General features: G+C 42.4%; 1 long non-coding RNA gene across 1 annotated transcript; it reads right to left on the bottom strand.

Moving 5' to 3' along the window:
- Nucleotides 1-516: 516 nt before the first annotated feature.
- On the bottom strand, nt 517-18,901 carry LOC128907225 (uncharacterized). Its single transcript, XR_008465522.1, has 3 exons — nt 18,806-18,901; nt 4,835-4,988; nt 517-1,112 (listed from the first exon to the last, which is right to left on the bottom strand). It is a non-coding gene; the product is annotated as an uncharacterized LOC128907225 (long non-coding RNA).
- Between the last annotated feature and the right edge of the window lie 664 nt (nt 18,902-19,565).

Consider the following 19,565-nt stretch of genomic DNA (forward strand, 5'->3'; position numbering starts at 1 on the left):
AGGGTGTGGTAACTGAGATAAATACTGTTTGAACAGAACTGCAACCTGTCAAGCATGACTTTATGTTTGTATTTTTCATGCTATTTTGCCATTCTTTTGAGGGACCTGGGCATGTTTAGCTTGGAGAAGAAGAGGCTGAGGGGAGACCTCATTGCCCTCTACAGCTACCTGAAAGGAGGTTGTAGAGAGGTGGGTGTTGGCCTCTTCTCCCAGGTGAATAATGACAGGACCAGAGGAAATGGTCTGAAGCTGCGGCAGGGGAAGTTCAGATTAGATATTAGGAAGAATTACTTTACTGAAAGAGTGGTCAGGCACTGGAACAGCCTGCCCAGGGAAGTGGTTGAGTCAACATCCCTAGAGGTATTTAAGAAACGTCTAGATTTGGCACTTCAGGGCGTGCTCTAGTGGCAGAGATTGTAGGTTGTTTGTTTGTGATGGTTTGTGGGGTTTTTTTGTTTGGGTTTTTTTTTTTTTTTGGTGCGTGCATGGTTGGACTTGATGATCTCAAAGGTCCTTTCCAAACACGAAGATTCTATGATTCTATAGTAAGCTATGGCTACGCTGCTGGAGACAGACACATAGGCAGACTATGGATGCACAGCTAGTTTGCTCAGGAGCCTCGTAAACCAACCTGCCTGAACTCTGTGCTACCGTGACTGCTTTTCAGTTGTTCTGTAGGTTAAAGAACTTCAATGAAAAGCCCATTCCAAAGTCTTGTGACTGTGCCACTCTCCCTGCAGTCAGCACAACCCTGTGTACGATTCAGGGAATGCTCTCAGGTTTTGGTCCTAAACGGAGTGGAACTGATCCTCTGAGAGAACGGCTAAGACATGAAAGCAGACATGATATTGCAGCAATATGTGAAGATGTAATTATATGTGTGAAATTAAAGGATAGAATACTTGCCGCAGCAAAAAAAAAAAAAGGTTACATTTTATGTAGCTGCATATCCAGTTGTAGATATCTGAATTTTTGCATTTCCCAAGAAGCTTTCGTGTATCGGTGACGCATAGCTCTCCAGGCCTTCAAGACCAAATTTCTCATCTGTATGTACTACATAGAAATTTGGACAGAACTGTCTCATTGTCATTTGATCCAGCCATTCTTATGACCTGGAACAGTACAAACAAAGGAAGACATGTGAAATTAGTGGTAGACACACCACAGTCTGACATAGGCTAGTTTCAATAACTCTCCTAATTGTTCTGGAAATACCGTAACAAGATTGTATCGTTTACCTTACAGAGTGGCTGCATAATACAGTGATCTGTTGTGGTGGTGGTATGTAAAATTTTTTAGTTTCATAACATTTCTAGTTGATTGCTTGATCATATAATCCCCAGTATTCTTTTTACAATTGTCTAGGAGATACATCTCCACAATTGCCCCTGGTTAATTAATTCTGAGAATCTGAACCTCTCTTCAGTGCCACTCCATCTCTGGGAACATTTTTTCTGGAGTCTCTAATGAGTACTTGGCGTGGCAGTCACTGCTATCAAGTATACTCATCTGTCTTTTGATTAGAGGGGTTTGCAAAGGATTACGTCCATTCTATGAAAAATGTGAACATTTGAAATTTTATTTTTAGCCCCTAGTGGGCAAAATGACATTTCAGAATGGCCCACAAAATACCAAAGGACCTTATAAAATTGCTATGTCAGAATGTTCCGTTTTGACTCCTTGTTTTTACACAAGTCCATCAGATGCTTCACATGTATATTTATGAATTTTTAGAGAAAGGGTCCAACAGTTATTTACATTCCTGTGAAATATTTTGATTTCATTGAAACACCACTTTTTAATAGAATAGTTTTCTTCCAGAAAATTTTCAACAAGTTTTAGTTTTGGTTCCCAAACACTCTTTATCAATTATTATTGAACATTTTTCTCCTCTATTTCTTTGGAAATCCCACTGTTTTTTCTTATTCTAGTGCTTGGTTATGATTTAGGATGTTTTTGTAGTCGACATGGCTTATCAACTCAAATATTGTGAAAAATATGTTGTTCAAACTAGTCTGTACCTTTGGATTTCTAATCCTGTTAGTTAATGAGTGCACTGCACTTTCTTTCTCTAAACCTCTCTCACCCTTTGTTTGGAAGCAAGGCAATAGCGCTACTTTTTTGAAGGATTAGAAATTAATCTTATAAGTGCGTATACTTGCTGTCAGTTAATTACCTGTTGATGCCAACAAGAGCCGGTTCTAGCAAAATTTGGTCAGAAAGTTATGTAGTACAGCGAACAGGACAAAAGAAAACATACTCCTGCTGTTCTTTGATTTATCCAATCTTTGCTTTCAAGTATTTTCCAAAATCAAGTCATGGTTGTTATGTAAAGACCAGATTTGGCTCCTTGCTAAATAGGTTGGGGTTTGTTTTTTTGTTTCCTGGTCGTGTGCTGTAATTTATAATTTAATTGAAGGAAGGTTTGCCAAACAGTGGTCACATGGAGAAGATTTGAATGCTTCAGCTGATCTTTGGGTCCTTGAGGTTCTAAGAGATGTTGTTGAGCTAAGAGAGCTAAAACTTATGCTACTGTAATTCCTCCCCCTGAAAGATGGGACATACAGTGTGTTTCTTGCTTCCCCTGTGAGGACTTTTCTCCTTACAAGTTGAAAGTTTCAGAGTTTCAGCCCTGAAGTGGCCATTGTCCATAGGCCCCCTTCAGGTACTGGAAGGCTGCTATAAGGTCTCCCCAGAGCCTTCTTTTCTCCAGGCTGAACTGCCCCAACTCTCTCAGCCTGTCCTCATAGGAGAGGTGCTCCAGCCCTTTGATCTTCTTCATCGCCCTCCTCTGGACTCACTCCAACAGGTCCATGTCTTTCCTGTGCTGAGGGCTCCAGAGCTGGATACAGCACTCCAGGTGGGGTCTCAGGAGAGCAGAGTAGAGGGGGAGAACCACCTCTCTGGATCTGCTGGCCACGGTTCTTTTGATGCAGCCAGGATGCAATCGGTCTTCTGAGCTGCAAGCACACATTGTTGGCTCATGTCCAGCTTTTCATCCACCAGTACCCCCAAGTCCTTTTCTGCTGGGCTACTCTCTATCACATCATCCCCCAGCCTGTATTGATAACAAGGATTGTCCCAACCCAGGTGTAGGACCCTGCACTTGGCCTTGTTGTCCTCACAGGGGAAGCAAGAAACACACTGTATGTCCCATCTTTCAGGGGGAGGAATTACAGTAGCATAAGTTTTAGCTCTCTTAGCTCAACAACATCTCTTAGAACCTCAAGGACCCAAAGATCAGCTGAAGCATTCAAATCTTCTCCATGTGACCACTGTTTGGCAAACCTTCCTTCAATTAAATTATAAATTACAGCACACGACTTGGCCTTCATAAGGTTTGCTCAGGACCACCTCTCTAGCTCGTCCAGGTCCCTCTGGATGACATCCCGTCCCTCTGGCCTGTCAACAACACCACTCAGCTTGGTGTCAACTTGCTGAGGGTGCACTTGATCCCACTGTCTAAACCATTGATGAAGATGTTGAACAGCACCGGTCCCAGTATAGATTCCTGAGGATATGCTGGCAAGTAGTGGGCAGGCTGGAGGGGAGCAGTATCACCGCCCCCATCACATTCTCAGCGCTTGCAGTGCTGAGCCTTCCCTGTGTCCTGCTGCACTGGCTGCATGGGACAAAGGAACCATCAAGAAGCTGCCGATGCTCTGCTGGCAAAGCTGAGCTTCCTCAGCTGCAGCAGGAGACTGGGAAAGAGAAGTTAAAGTCTCTACAGTTGCTGTCAGAAATTAAGCATGTGGGAATTTCTCAATGCCAGTCACTTCTGTGCAGAATACCACCATGGCAAAAGCAGGGAGGAAAGGCCTGACTCAATTCTCACATAAATCATTCATTGCCCCACTCATGAAGGCACATAAGAAATGCTCTTCTTACATTTTCCAATCTGAATGAATTTAAAATAAAATGAGTTCAAGATCCCCTACCTCCTCCACAGCTTTATGCATCTTTGTTCCTTCTTTGTGTGTAGCTACGATATACGTTATAGCCTCATATACTTTGCTTTTGAGAGGGAAGACATTGAAAAGAGTGCAGCCAACAGAGCTGCAAGGAATTGCTTTGACAGAAAGTGCACTCAGGGAGAGTGGAAACTATTTGTAAGTTGGATCTAAATCAGTAAATGGTTTCAAGCAAACAAGCGGTTTGCATTTGAATCAATCAGCTGAAGTTGAAGGGTTGTGGTACAAAAAAAAACCAAAAAGACCAAACATGTTCATGATTACATTTTTCATGAATTTCAACTTCTGGTTTTGAAACAGATCTGATTTTACCGGGTGAAGTATCTCCCAAAGAAAAAATGAAATATCTCATTTTCAATTGATCACAGCGTTTCAACTTAGCAGAAAATGAGGTTAGTCATATATTTCATTAAAAAAAGGAAAAAACAAAAAAAGCAAAAGATGAGAAAAAAAAACCTGTTGTGAGCAGCGTGGACCACTTTTTCAGTCTTATCTTGTCTTCCCAGAGAAACACAAGCTTACATGAGTGCTCTGTATAACTGTGTGCATCTTGCCTAATCCCCATCAACATATTTTGTGATCAATTTCTGATTTGAAGCTGTCTTGGCTGAGCTGCAGATAGGCTACAAAGATATTTTGCTTTCTGCGAATTTTGTAAATAAGGGGAGATGAGAGAGAGACAGGCTCATTACAGCAGAAGTCACGCCAAAAAAGTGGAAGAAGCACCAACTGAAAACCAAGGTAGGACAGCAGTGCAGATTTTTGCTTAATTCAAGAAAATCTGGCTCAGCTATTAGGAGGAAAGGATGATCTGCTAGTATAGGTTGGTGAGAAGACAGAAACGAATAGAATTTCTGACTGACCTGTTAAAAGGTCAGTCACCTGCAAGGCAAAATCCAGAGGAAAACAGACAGCTTTTGATGACTCTCCCAAATCCCCAGTCTTCAAACAGCTCTTGGTTCCACATCATACATAAAATCCTCCATAGCAAGCAAGAGTTGGGGGGTATTGTTCTGCCTGCATAAAAAGAAAAAGGAAAAGTAAGCACATGGCATTCCATACCTGGAATGGAAGTGTGGTCACATCTTTGCTTTCGTGACGGAAAAGCGTTTTCCTAATCAGCACAGCCATTTTCATCATGAAACCATTGTGTTGTTTTCCATTCAAAGGAATCAAGTCACACTGACTCTATACTAACAGCTTAAAGATCAGCAGAAACAATGAAGAGAATCGACTTTACGTAATCCTCAGCTGATGCCTGGGTTTGAAGTCTTGCCCACTGCTCCCATGCCAACTTTAGCAAAACCAGCTCTTTCAGGAGACTGTACTTCTATTCTTTTTCCAGATGTAGCTCTGGGGCAGGTGAAAGGGACTCAGGAAGGGGGATGAGGAGGAGCCACTAGAATTTTTACTGAACATATATTTTACAGCTCTTGGGTTATGCACAGCTTTATTATTATGATATTTTTATTCATGTTTTAAATAAAGAGATAAAATATCCCTCCTTTAGTTCTGTTAACATTAGACGGGGAGACTAATTCTTTACATCATGTTCGGTGGAAATGCGTTCACAAACATACTGTGCTTTTTAGCTTTGGGCTTTTACTGTGCTTCAAATTGTTTGCTGGCATGGATTAACAACAGAACTACATGCGTAAGCCCTTCCCTGCCTTAGTGCTAGGTAGATTTAGCTTTGTCAATATAAAGGAATCTTTGCTAAAGCTTTCAGCTCACCTGTCTTTGTTAAACATGATTCTTATGTCCATATTCCTAACCAGTATTGAGCACTCTGTGGAAGAGTTGGTTTTGGGTACAATTAAACGCCAGTGGGTTTATGTTCTGTGCAGATGGAGACATCCCCATCACACACATTCACCAGAGAACAGTGAGCTGCAACCATGTGCAGTTTGACTGCCACTGGAATCAATTTTATTTATGGGTAGAGCTGGATCACTCGTGGAAAAAGTACTCTTTGAGGGTAACAGAGCACTGGAACAGGCTGCTCAAAGACGTTATGGAGTCACTTTCTCTGGAGATATTCTCTGGACAGGAACGCCTGGACGCGTTCCTGTCCAGCCTGCTCTAGGTGACCCTGGTCTGGCAGGGGGGTTGGACTAGGTGATCTCGAGAGGTCCCTTCCAACCCCTACCATTCTGTGATTCTGTGATTCACAACATTTCTTATAAAAATTGAATCACTTCTCAGCTTAATGTGAGCCATCACTTATTTTTTTCTCTCACATTATCATACCCACAGCACATCAAAACTTTTCTTGTGATGCAATGACCATTATTTAGGTTGCTGTTATTGTATTTACTGCATATTTACAAACCTGGATGTCCGCTATGTTTGCTGCTGCACAAATGGAATAAAAAGATAATGAACTTACAACCTGTGACAAAGAAAGGCAGAGAAGAGGTCTGGTGACTTGGGCTTCCTGACTCTACTACCACCAGTGACTGACCTGAGATGACGGATGGCAGCTGCTGGGCCAGAATGACCCTGTTGCTTCTAGAGTAGGGTAATTACCCTTCTAGGTAGCTACTACAGCTACAGTAGGTAGGTACTACCCATCCCTACAGAAGTCTTCATGAGCTGTAGCAGAAGCCAGCCTGGATCTCTGGCAAAGGCAAACTAGGCAATAAAATCATGGTCACTTTGCTGCCTGTAGCAGAAGACTGAAACTCTGAAGCGCTCTGGGTGATTCTTGATACCTTCAGTAAAAGCTTGTATTTCGCTAAGCACATTGAAATAAAGCAGGCATCAACTTGCTTTATTTTAAAGAGGAGAAATTATTTTTTGCCACAAGCTGTGAAATGTCTCTGTTAAATAACAAGAACAGAAGGTATGACTTGCAAAGCACTTTCGTGTGTAGGTCCCTATTACTAATTTATTATTTTAAGGGTTGCAACGTGAGTACGTTTTCACTGACTCTTGGTGATTCATGAAAGGACACCTACAGTAAAAAATTGTTCTCCTTTTCGAAACTTGGTACATAATAAAAAAATTAAAGAAATGGAGTTTAACAATTAGAACATTGATTTAAATATCTAGACATTGGTGCTAGGCTGGTGTTACAATGAAAGTTCTTCCTCTATAGCGTCGCATTAATGTGATTCAGATGAAGTTCTACTATTGAATTGCTTCCTCCCTCCCTCCTGAAAACTTCCTTTCAAGATCATTAATTTCAATATTAACCCTAGAAGATTTGCAAGCTCTTTGTTCTTGTGGTATATTATTGCTTGGATCTAAATTAAGTACAGATAGCATTTCGGAAAGCAAGGAATAACTGCACCTATAAACAGTATAAATGAATTTACATGTATGTAAGGAATAACTGCACGTATAAATGAATTGACGTGTATGCATGTGTGCTTATTCGCAACTTACTGAACTTTTTTCATTGCACTTGGTTGTCCAGCAGGCTGTGAGTATCCAGATGCTTCTATCCCAAGTGAGAAAAAGGGGTGAGACCACCGTGGCTTTATTGCTGTTCTTTATCAGGTTTTGCAGCTCTCCTGCTTTACATCAATCGTTGTGAACTTTTAAATGGGTGGCAGGGCAAAAGACAATGAGTGAGACATTCTGCTGTGTGCTTCATAAGTACTCTGGGAGGCAATGCGGCAGGCAGGCAAAGAGCCAGGGTCTTGTCAGTGCTCAGATGGTCTGCAAGAGCCGAAACCTGGAGGAAGGAATTCCTGCAGGATCAACTGGATCCTGCAGAACTGGTACAGAGAAGTGTCTCTTGCTCCAGGCCAGCTCTCTGTCCCATTCCCTGGTGCAAGCTGTACATTAGGAGGGAGAGTGAACATGTGAAGCGTTTGCAGGACAGTAGCTCACTACTACTGCCCTCTGCGGAGAAGATGTCTTTATCACGGACGTGGTGTGTGCAATATGAGCCCCTCTTCAGTTCTGTTCTTTGCACGCAATAAATGGGCTGCTGGTGAATGCTCCAAGGTGTCAGCAGCCATCAGCTCCCTAAAGATCCCCCTCTGCCTGGTGAGGCTGTCAGTAGAAGAGAATCTGGTCATGTGGTTTTTTTTCCCCTGTCTGAAAACCAACAATTTCCCCTAACTTTCAGATCGAAGAGACTATTCCAATCGTGACATCTGACCTTCTAGATAACAGGGGCTTAAAAAATGACCAGGGGAAAACCTAACTGACCCAAGTGATTAGCTTCATTACCTGGTAAAGTAAAGGCACAGATGTCAAGAAAAGGAGGATTACGAGTTTGTTTTCACATACAGAACAATGGATATTAATCTACCTAAACTTGCCATGCAGTTTTTATTAAATATATTGTATATTTATATAAGTGTATGTGTGTCTATACATACATACATGTATGAGATATTATATAATATCAGATTCTGACCCGCTTCATAAGACAAGGATATCTGAAAATGTGTCTGTCACTCCTCAACTGTCCTTTTTCTTATATATAAAACCTTAGGGCTTGCTTGTTCTGAGCATTCAGATATTTCAACTTCAATATTAACAAAAGTAACTTAAGAGATCCAAAATGTTCTACTTTGTCTAGTTTGCATTTCACTGCATAATACGAATACACATAGGCTCAAGGATAACCCATCTAACCTGGCTAGAGAGCACTTGAATAATGACAGTTGTCATTTTACAATTTACTACTTTGATAAGTACCAATTTTAGGTCCTTTTGAAAAAATGTGATGTACTTATTTAAATATCCATCACAATTTAAATTTACTGTGATTTAGGTCCATTATCACCTTTTCTCAGTGGAAGCAATCATTGCTCTGGTAACAGAAATTAGAAATAAGTGGAAAATGTGAGTAATATGAAGCAATATGAGAATCTTAAAAAATGCTGCCACTTGCAAACTTATTTGAAAAAAATAGTTTATTTTCTACTGTGAAATCTGTAACAATAGGTAATACATAATTTCTTATATACTGACAGTATTGGGTATTTTTCTCTTTATATGATGGTTTTGATTGTCACATAAAAATGGCTGATAATCTCAGCTGTGGATTTCTCCATGCCTCCTATGACCAAGCAAAAGAACACAGCTGATAAAATACCACAAAATGAGCTAGCTGAAATGTACTGTGCTGTTATTTCTTTGTGAAACCCGTTTACTTCTGAGCAATTGTGGTGGGAACGAAGTTATTGCCGTTCAGTTTAGTAAATCTAGGCATAACTAAAAGCACAGTCTGTATAACATGTGAACGTATGAAGTTCATGGGATTATTATGCTTACTACTATGAATAAGATGAACAAGTCCTTTTGCCACACTGACAGAGGCTAGAATATTAACATATTTATGAGATGTTGAAATCTACAGCAGCTGTCATGAGTAGTGGCTGTAAAAAATGGCCCCTTTCTTCTGTCTGTGCTTGAAATTTGTTACATTTAAAATGAGGAGCACTGTGATCTTCCCCAAGTTTGCTTGCTACAGTGGAACATTTGCTAATACGTTACTGTCACGATGAAACTCAAACTATAATCTGCCAAGAAGAGAGGTTGCCAGGTCAATCTTCTGATAAGTACGGCTGATTTGCTTCAATACAGCAATGGAAAATATGCAAATTCACAGGGTCACTAATTACCCCTTGGGAAAACTTAAGCAACTGGTCTGAACTGTCCTGTAATTAAAACCATCCAGATAATGTAAATAATTGTCTTGTAAACATTTCGCATTGGAAACTTTCTGCAACTACTTATTCTGCGGCCTTGCTTCGCATTTGCCGGGCTCTTCAATGCATTTTAAGCTCATTAAGGTTTAGCTCCTGCCAAGGACTTTCTGTCCCAAGTCACCCAGTCCTTACAGGTGGCAGTCCTGGCTGGAGGCTTGAACTATTAGGCTGCTATCTATTCATAGCTGAGGGGGCAGCACATCACATGTCTGTGCTCCCCAGCATCAGCAAAACCGGCAGTGAGAAAGGGGGCAGACGGACCTTTCAGAAGCACCCAAACTTTCAACTGAAAGTACTAAGAGGTGGAGACGTAGTAATGGGGCAAAAGAAACTGGGGAAGGATGGGGGCTTGGGATGCGTATATATGAAAAGCAAGGGTACGAGGTGTAACTAAAGTCAGTTGCTTGTTATTTTGCTTTGTAAAAGCTCCCGCTTTGTTTTCTTGCCCCGTTTCTATCCAAAAGTGTCCTTCCAAAAATGTTAATAAAATAGCGAATCAAAAGACCCTTAGCCCCAGTTAGACTTTTAATCTAAAAAGTAACAAACCCTATGTGTGTGGAGGAAACTGTAAATAAGGACTTTTATCACATGAGGTAACAGAGGTGGCCTTAGTTCTATATAGAGTGGGTTCAGTGATGCTGGGAAAATTGCTTTTACTAAAGATTTGCCATAGATCACAGCATTTCCCTATGTGACATGGTTTGAATACGCGTTTCTAGACATCAGCTACTGGGCACTGAAACATGAAAGTCCAGGTTGCTTCCTTCCAGCTTCCCCAGCTCTCCTCCCTCCCAATATGAGAACAAATTCACTGGTGACCATAGAGGCTCTCAGATCTCTTGGTAATGACTTGCAGAGCTCATTTATTAGCTTATGAGCTAATAAATAATATTGCCCTTGGAGGGGGATTTGGCTTGTGTGGAATGAGAGCCACTAGATGAGGAGGAAAAATCACATATTTCAGGCCCTGACTGAGGCAAGGGCCAGTGTAATCTGTAGTTGTAATCAAAAAAAATCTTTGCCATAAGGCTTATACCCAGAACAGCTGAAATAAGAATCACAGAATCACAGTATGGTAGGGGTTGGAAGGGACCTCTGGAGATCATCTAGTCCAACCCCCCTGCCAGAGCAGGGTCACCTAGAGCAGGTTGCACAGGAACGCGTCCAGGAGGGTTTTGAATGTCTCCAGAGTTGGAGACTCCACCACCTCTCTGGGCAGCCTGTTCCAGTGCTCTGTCACCCTCAGGGTAAAGAAGTTCCTCCTCATGTTTAGGTGGAACTTCCTATGCTCAAGTTTGTGCCCATTACCTCTTGTCCTGTCATAGGGCACCACTGAAAAGAGCCTGGCCCCATCCTCCTGACACCCACCCTTTAAGTATTTATAAGTGTTGATAAGGTCCCCCCTCAGCTGTCTTTTTTCCAGACTGAAGAGACCCAAATCCCTCAGCCTTTCCTCATAAGAGAGGTGCTCCAGTCCCCTCATCATCTTTGAAAGGATAGAAAACTGTAATCCTGCAGTTTGCTGGTTTCTTGAACACTTGAGTTTGTAGCCCAGTACTGTATGCATGCATGTGTGTGTGTGCATATGTGTTCTGTACCAGAGACTGGTTACAAGAGAGCAATGAATCAAAATTCCAATTGCAAGGGAGTTCAATCAGATCTATGTTCAATAACGAACTTGAATCTTTATAACAGGGAAACAACTGGTGTGAAAGACATTGTCTTGTGTAGTGCTCGGAATTCAGTCCTGAACCTGAACGCAGCTGAGCTGTGGAGCTTCAGTTCGCCTCGCATGTGGTGTAAATACAGTTTCAGGAAGTCATTGGTTGATGGTCCAGAAGGTTAGAACTTTGTTTACCCACAGAAAAGGCACAGGAGAGACCAACACACAGATTTCCTTGTGCGTTATGCTGAGGCATCCCCTTCTCCAAAACTGCCAGTTAGTTTGGCTGGGAGTAGGCATCTCCCAGGAAAAAGGATTGGGGATGACCAGGATTTGTGATTTGCCTTCGTTCCCAGCCTTCTTGAACAAGGTCAGCAGAGCCTTTCAGAAAGTTTGAAACATCATTTGCTGGGAGCTGCTGTTTTGCTGAGGCTTAGCTGCCCAAAGGAATTGCTACCAACCAGTATCCTCCATCAGCATTTCCAAAACATTTGACAGAACTTACCAGAACTGCAAAATGGGGCAGGGAAGAAGGACAGGAACATTTTTTCCTATTCTAACAGTCCGTATTGCTATTTCTCCAGTTTCAGTGTTAGGAATAGTCTGTAGCATATAGTCACAGAAGAGAAGGTAGCCTCTTACCACAACCCAAGATGGGACAAAGACCCTCTTATTGCATCCTATAAGGGGATGAATCACTCACTAGAAGCACATCATTGCCCAACCCTAGGCTAGCTGCCTAATTTTTTGATGGCTGGCATTGCGGGAGCTGAATCCAATCCCATCTGTTAAATGTTTCTCTCTGCAGACCCTCTGCAGGGGGCTTTAGTAGAACTAGCATGTTATTCTGTGGATTTATGGTGAACCCTAATTGAGTAAAAAACACTCCTAGGAGGCTGATCTGGAGCTGCCTCAGTGGGCTTAAGTTGTTCTAGCACCAGTGATGTGAGCATAGTGTCAGAGGTGGACTTTCAAAGTCCAGCCTCACTTCTTTTGTAGTCCATAAATCTTTACGTGCTGGGTCTTGATCTTACTGCATTGTCTCCCTCTCAGGAATTTTCATTTAGAGATATTTCTACTAAACGTAATCTCCAAGGCAAGAGATATATATTTGCTTTTCAAATTGATAAAAACCAGCTTTTTGCAAAATTTGTGAAACAGAGGTGGATCCAACCCTGAGTCAAATGACAGAGCACAGACACCACAAATGGTGAAGGATCTTGTGCCCCTCCAGCCTCTCCTAAAACAGGTGGGGGACAATGAAGTCCTTTCAGTTCCATCTCTAGATCTGTGCGTGGTTAAAAAAAGAAACAGTAGAAGTAAAGCAAGGGAAGTGGTTGCAGTTTGGGCTACCAGAAGTGTGTTTAAAGGCGTTTGTTAGCATTAGATACTTTTCCAGTCCAGAGCACAGAGAAAAGATGTGAATGTCTCAGAAGAAACTAATTTTCTATTCCTCTGTCTCTCCTGCTGGTCGCCAAATGTTGTGGAAGTCTGCCTAAGGCTCTGTAACACTCATACAACCATTCTCCATCTAAATCTGGGGCAGCTGAAGTTGCATTCATGTGTTCATTAGAGCTATTCTGGCAACAGAAAATGAAAGATTCTGAGGTTAGATTACATTGGAGAAGAGACCTTTTTCATTCTCACAGTGCTGCTGAGGTTATACCGACACGGCAGGGTGCCCGTTCTCATGTTAAATTAAACCAAGGAGAGCTGCATACTATGACAATTAAATACCTCCCAGTACCCTATCTTTTTTACTTAAAACCACCTGGCTACTCTGCTCTGCACTCTCATCCTGTAGAAGTCCTTACAGTGGAAAAAGAGTAGGCTCCGTCTACGCTGCAGGAATTCTCCTGAACTGCTGGCTACTACCTAGAGAGCTGAACAAAGGGCCTGTTAAAATTCATCTCATTTCTTCTTTGGGGGGAGGCCACACAAATACCACAGAAACAGTTAAATCACTGGTAAGTTGCCAAAACATGATACAGTATCATCCTTCAAAAGCGATTTTTGATGTACCCAGAAAACTATACCTTCTTCCTCTCAGATATATTTTCCCAGATAGCGAACCATGTTTCTGAATATTCGCAATGTAAGGATTGTCCAGTTTGTTGTTTGTTTTTTCTTTTACCTTTTCTTTATTTATCATATGTCTTGCTATCATGTTTTGAAACTACATTCTTTACCATTTTCATTGCCATGGAGTTTGGAAACCCAAGAAAAAGATCAAGTCTCCTTAGTGTCAGGCATTATAATAACACAGGGCAAAAAAGGAGGGTGGGGGAGGGGGGTGTTTTACAAAGAGCTATAATGTAACTCAAAATTGAGACGCAAAAGATAGATACATCCATAACAGGTCCAGTAACACAGTACTGACCAACATGTCTCTGACAATTGCCTCAGCGCATCAGCAGCTTAGCCATTGCCAAGTTTTCAGAATAAATAAATAAATTACTTGGAAATATGGAGGACAGTTTCTTGTGGGTTTTTTTTTAGAGAACTTCCTAGTGCTAACTACCTAATGCAAAGGGTAGCATGAAGTAAATAATAAAAGTTCTTATTTCCAAGCAAACTCAAATCAAAGAGGAAGGACCTGGGTAGTCCATGGATGACAGAAATGTTGAGAAGGAAAGATAAGGGTTCATATAGAAGGGAGAGTGGGGAAAACTGGAGACAGAAGAAATGAAAGAGGAGAAGACGGTTTTACAGTCTGGGGAGTGTGGGAGAAGAAATGAGCAGCAGAAAGACTATCAGGCAGGTCTAGGTGTTCAGCATAGCCACAGCTGAAGGGAGCAGGTCACGCTGAGTTCAACGGTGCCAGATCATGGCAGAAATGAAGGAGAAATGATGCAAGAGAGCAATAGGCGTGAGATGATGAAAGTGTTAAGGGGACCAGACAATTGAGGTGAAGCGTGTAAGGCTGGAGAGAAGCCAGGGCTGATGGCAAGGTGACGCCAGGCCAGGCCAGGCCAGGCCAGGGGAAAGCAGGATGGCAAGGGCACGGGGTTTGCATTTGGCTTGATGGGAGAGAGGGGGAGATTGCAATGGAAAGGGTAAAACACAACCAAAGCCACAGACACGTGATCCCAAAGGAAAAGGAGAAAGGCAGAGAAAAGGGAGAAACGAAAGGAGAGGAAGGGTGAGAACGGTTGGCAAATGGCAGGCAAGCAAGGAAGGGGAACACGCTGAAAACCTTTCAGTGGACACATGTGAGTAAGCCGATAGAGGGAACATTCTGCAACAGCAGTAATTTCCTGTGTTTTCCTATTTATGGGTATCTTATTTGAATGACCTAGATAAAATTGCAGTGTTCTCCATCTTATTTCTCTAGTACAATATTGACATTTATTTTGTGGGTGTGAAGATGCGCATGACTAACAAAAAAATATTTCAAACAAGGAAATGGCATGAGTTTTATCCAGCCCTTGCTGCTTGTCTAGATGCTTGGTATTTCAGTGGTTGTGTCTAGTGGAAGAAATAGCCTTTTGTTTGGTGCAGGGGTATCATGTTGAATGGCGCATGGAAACTATTTTCCCTCATAAACACAGCGGGAACTTGCACAATAACTCCTAAGTATTTCATACTTGCATATGAACCAAACCACTGGGCCTGATTCACCACTATACTGCTTCAGTTTTCCACTGCATGAAATGTACTGGCACAAGCAAATTTACACCAGCATAACACTGGAGTAATGCAGGAGAGATTCCCACCTCCTAGTTGCATTAGTGGGGCATTTGCTATTGTATAAGCTCATGCCATTTGGAGTTTTTAAGAGGTTTCTGGGAACTGTAAATTTATATATGGCCTTTGCTTCTTAAAACAAACAAAACAAACAAACAAACAAACAAATCCTCCAGGGGCTAGAAGAATCAAGCTAGAGAGGAGCAAAAACTGGAATGTGCAAATTTAGATCCACATTTTTCCCAGAGTTTTTGGTTTTGGCTCATTATAGGCAAATGTGTAGCCACAAAAACCAAATGCAAATCAACAGCATTAATATGAAGATCAGCTGTTGGCCAAAAATGACATTGTAAAGAAGAAAACCAAAATCCTAGGGACACCTCTCAAGCCACTGTGCACTCCTGACTTTCAAAAAGAGAATTTAGTCATCAAGAGCACTGTTGGCTGTTCTACATGAACTGCTGTTCTACAGGAACTGCTGTTCTACAGGAACCCGCCCATGAAAGCATGGCAAGATCTCACTACAGCTGTGAATCAATATGTCACCATGTTGAGGACCACTTTGAAAAGCAGCAGACATCTGAGCCTTTCACTGCTGTTATTTAGTTTGGTGTGTCTTGTCTAAGGCTGAGAAGGGAGATGACGGTTATTCTGACAAAAACCCTTACCTGGGACCACCTGTTCATTCATCTGTTTTAGGAAGCCATTAGTTACAAGCCTACCCTAAACGTACATCACGGGGCTGGCCTTTCACCTTCTCGCTCCATTGTAGATCATTATATAAGCTTCCCTATATATGTTCTGCTTTTTGAGTGTGCTGGGATAGAAGAACACCGTTGAGGAGTGGGGTCGCTGTGCTGTTTGTAAATTCTGCCGTGACTCTTTCATGGCTTATTACCATGGCTGAACACATGCTTAATTCTGAACAAGGAAGAATACAGACTGCATCGGTGCCAAAACAAGCACTGAAAACACACCCCCAATGCCCACCAAGTTTAAAAGCACGTGATTTTAAAGAATAGCCATGCTGAGATTTATTTTTTTTTTAAATCAACTAAGGATCCATGTATTTTGGACTTTTCAGTGGTGTGTCTAAAACTTCTTGGCTTTCTCTTACATGGAAGTTGAGTTTTCTCAGTAATCATTGGACTTCTGAGGAAGCCTTTAGGAATAATGAATCATAAGGCTGTGTCTAAAGTCAGCAGAACGAGTTACAACACATCCGTACCCTAGAGATCCAGTCTAAATTAAAGCCAAGTTCTGCTCCAAGCTGTGGTGGTATAAGCATGGAGTAGCAGACATACAGATTTACTCCACAAAAGCTGAAAACATGCATATAGTGAAATTATAAGATCCAGATGTATTTCTATGTTTTTTTCTTTATTGCTAATTAAAAAAAAAAGTAAACTGGTATAAATAATGCTATTTTGCAAAAACACAGACTATTTTCCAATTAAAATGGCTTCAGATATTAACCAGTGATGTTGTCTAGACAAACATAAGCTTGAATGTAGCCTTGAGCCAATAGTTGTTACATCAGTCTACTCAGGGCACGTTTATCCCAGGATGAAATTTAGTCTACTGAAGAGACCCAAGCCAGTAAGTTCCACACATTGTGCAGTCCAGTCAAACAGGATTCCTTAGCCAGAGGATTCTCTGTGCCAGCACTTGGCTGACATGGCTTTTTAGTTTGTTTTCCACATAGTAAATGACCTGGCACTGCTGGTTCTGGGCCTGGCACAAGGGCTATGAACTTGGAAGTTTCTGCATCTCCCATACCTTAAGAGTCCAGCTTAGAACTTGGGCATCTAAACCAAATTCAACTAACAGTTTCTCCTTGCTCTCTTTCACTTCTGGTGACTGGATCAGCACTAGCTCTAGGCCATGGGTCCATTTTCCTCTTTATCCACTTTGGGGAGACCAGACCTGGTGGGACGCAACCTTTCCAATATTTATGAGTAGATGCTGTGGCTAGCTCCTTTGCAAAGGATGCAGTAAGCAAAGAAAACCTCTGGTGCCTTTTATTCTTATGTAATGCTAGCTGTATGTTTAACACAAAATGTTCTCCATATATAGATTGACTTTGATTTTATCGCTCTCAATGGCTTTAGAATTGATATATTTATGTAACGTGAGGTATATGCTATCTCTTTCTACCTGAAAATTGTTACTGCCCACTATACTATACTGTACTATACTATACTATACTATACTGTACTACACTACACTACACTACACTCCAACACAGATTTGCAGCTGACACACTGTTGCTGCTAACCAAGAAACCTCTCTAGAACAAGTCAGATAGATAGAGCAGGGAAAAAAACACTGAAATGTGGTTGTGAGTGAGTAACAGAAGAGATGGAATGGAAGATGAGCGGTCATTAGAGAGTAAATGGAGTTATAAGTGGTTATTTAGGAGCACCAAGGATTCCTGCCTGCCAGTTGTCAGTGCTAAAACCATGTATTGGATGGGACGTGCGGAGTCAGCTAATGCCCGTGCCAGTACTTCACGAACAAGGAACTCGAGCACTGGTAGGTATGTGGCTGGAAGACTGATGAAGTCCTCCTGGCTTCCACTGGCTGTCTCATAGCCCACTGATATTTTCCCTCCTTCTACTTATAACTTAATCTCTGTCTGCAGAGTTGCTTCCTTTGCATGCTATCCTGTATTTATATACCTCTATAACCAGGATGATTATAGCATCCAAAGTGGAATGTCTGGCCCTTCGTCCCTCCGCGCAGCGTGGCTGTTCTACAGTGAGGGCAGGGTTGGGTACTAATCCCTCGCAGAGGGGCTGCCAGCTTCAGCCTCTTTCCCAGGTCTTCTTCAAAAATGTACTTCAAACAGCCTGCAGAAATCAGACCGCCTCTAGGCTCACTGTCCAGCCTGCAGCTGAACTTATTTTTCCATTTGTGTTTACTGAAAGCTGCAAATGGACACATTAGCCAGCCAAAATGATAAAGTCTTTGCCTCATTCCTGTGGATTTTTTTTTTTTTCATTTTCTAAGGAATAACCAGGCACTTCTAGCTTTGTCAGGGGAGGTGAATCACAGAGGCAATTCCTTTTCTCCCTTCCTTCCTCTCCCTTCCTGCCCCCAAAAATGAGAAATAAAATGATTCCTATTAAGGTAACAACAGATAAACCAGACCCAATTGCTTTACCGTGCTGGCTGAAAGCACGCTGCCCTGCACAGAAATTGCCTGGTTTATGGTGCTGTTTGCCTTATGTTGAGGGAGAGGAGATAGATCTTCAGAATAAGGTCTTACAAAAACATGGACTTCTATGGCACAGCTGAACTGTAAGCTGCCTGCTAAAAGTCACATATAAATGAACCCAATGACAGTTCACATTACACTTATAAATATAAAAGGGATAGAAAAGGCCTGACCTGGCACCCCGGCTGGTTTTTGCGCGTGTTATTTTGCATTCCTACGAGTCAAGTGAAAATCCCCAAACACTGGCCGGGGTCCAGTGATATTTTCCTGTGCCCTGGCTCGCCTCCTTGGCCGGGTTTGAAGCGCGACGGTGCATTGCAATTGGTGGTTTTTCTGAGCCCATCCAGCCGGCGTGTGTAGCCAGGGAGCATAACTGGGGATGGCAGCGACTTGGAGCCCTGCTCCAAGGCTCTTGGCTGTTCAGGATATGTGTGCCTGCAGCACCCTACACACACACCAAAGCCAGCCAGACACCAGGCAAACTGAATGTTGAGGAAATAGTGTCGCCCCAGCTGGTGTCATCTCATTTGGGTGGCAAAGTCATTGGGTTAGGGACAAGAGAGCAACTGAAATGCCAGGGCAGCTTTACCTATTCTGGGATAGGTCTGCTTCTTGTTTCAGTGTGACCTTCCGGACCTGCTTCGGAGTTGTCTGCAGCACGGCATCAGGTGTCTTTGCATCTGAAAGCTGTAATTTAAGTATTGTACAGAGAAACGAGTTAGGACTACAGGACTGAGAGGAAGGGAGTCTTACACGATGGTAAGCGCATGGGGCAGTGAGTCCAGAAGCTCACTTGCAGAGGCACATACCTGATGTTACTGACACCTCTGTGCCTCTCAGTTCCTCTCTAGCCGGGTTGCCATAGACCTTGAGAGACACATTCATGCTGTGGCTTCTTTGCAAAACCCCTTGGGGAGCCACTGAGCAAGGTTGTCCTTGAGATATTCTGAGTACCACCCTACATGGCCACTCTCGGAGCAACACAAGCCAGCAGCAAGGTGTCTGCACGGGCCACTACCGCAACCCAGAGGAGAAAACAGGGCCGCAGACCATCATCTGAAGCACTTCTTCAGTGGTCTCTTATCCTCCCTCCTCGCATCACAGTTGCTGGCTTCCTTCACGTCTCTTTGACCCAGACAAACACTGGAGCTTTCTATTAATTTCAACACGAAATGAGAATCTTAAGTGGCTGCAGAATCCCAGAAGGCTATCCCCTTCTCCTGAGCCTCAGGGACACAGTGTGGTCTTTTCTGTAACTTTAGTCTCCCAGCCTGAAAGCAGGCTGGTTTTTTTAATGCATTTACTTACTGATTTTAAGATCCCCACTCCACACCACACCCAGAAGATGA

This window comes from Rissa tridactyla, chromosome 3 (genome assembly GCF_028500815.1).
Source record: "Rissa tridactyla isolate bRisTri1 chromosome 3, bRisTri1.patW.cur.20221130, whole genome shotgun sequence".
Taxonomy (NCBI): domain Eukaryota; kingdom Metazoa; phylum Chordata; class Aves; order Charadriiformes; family Laridae; genus Rissa; species Rissa tridactyla.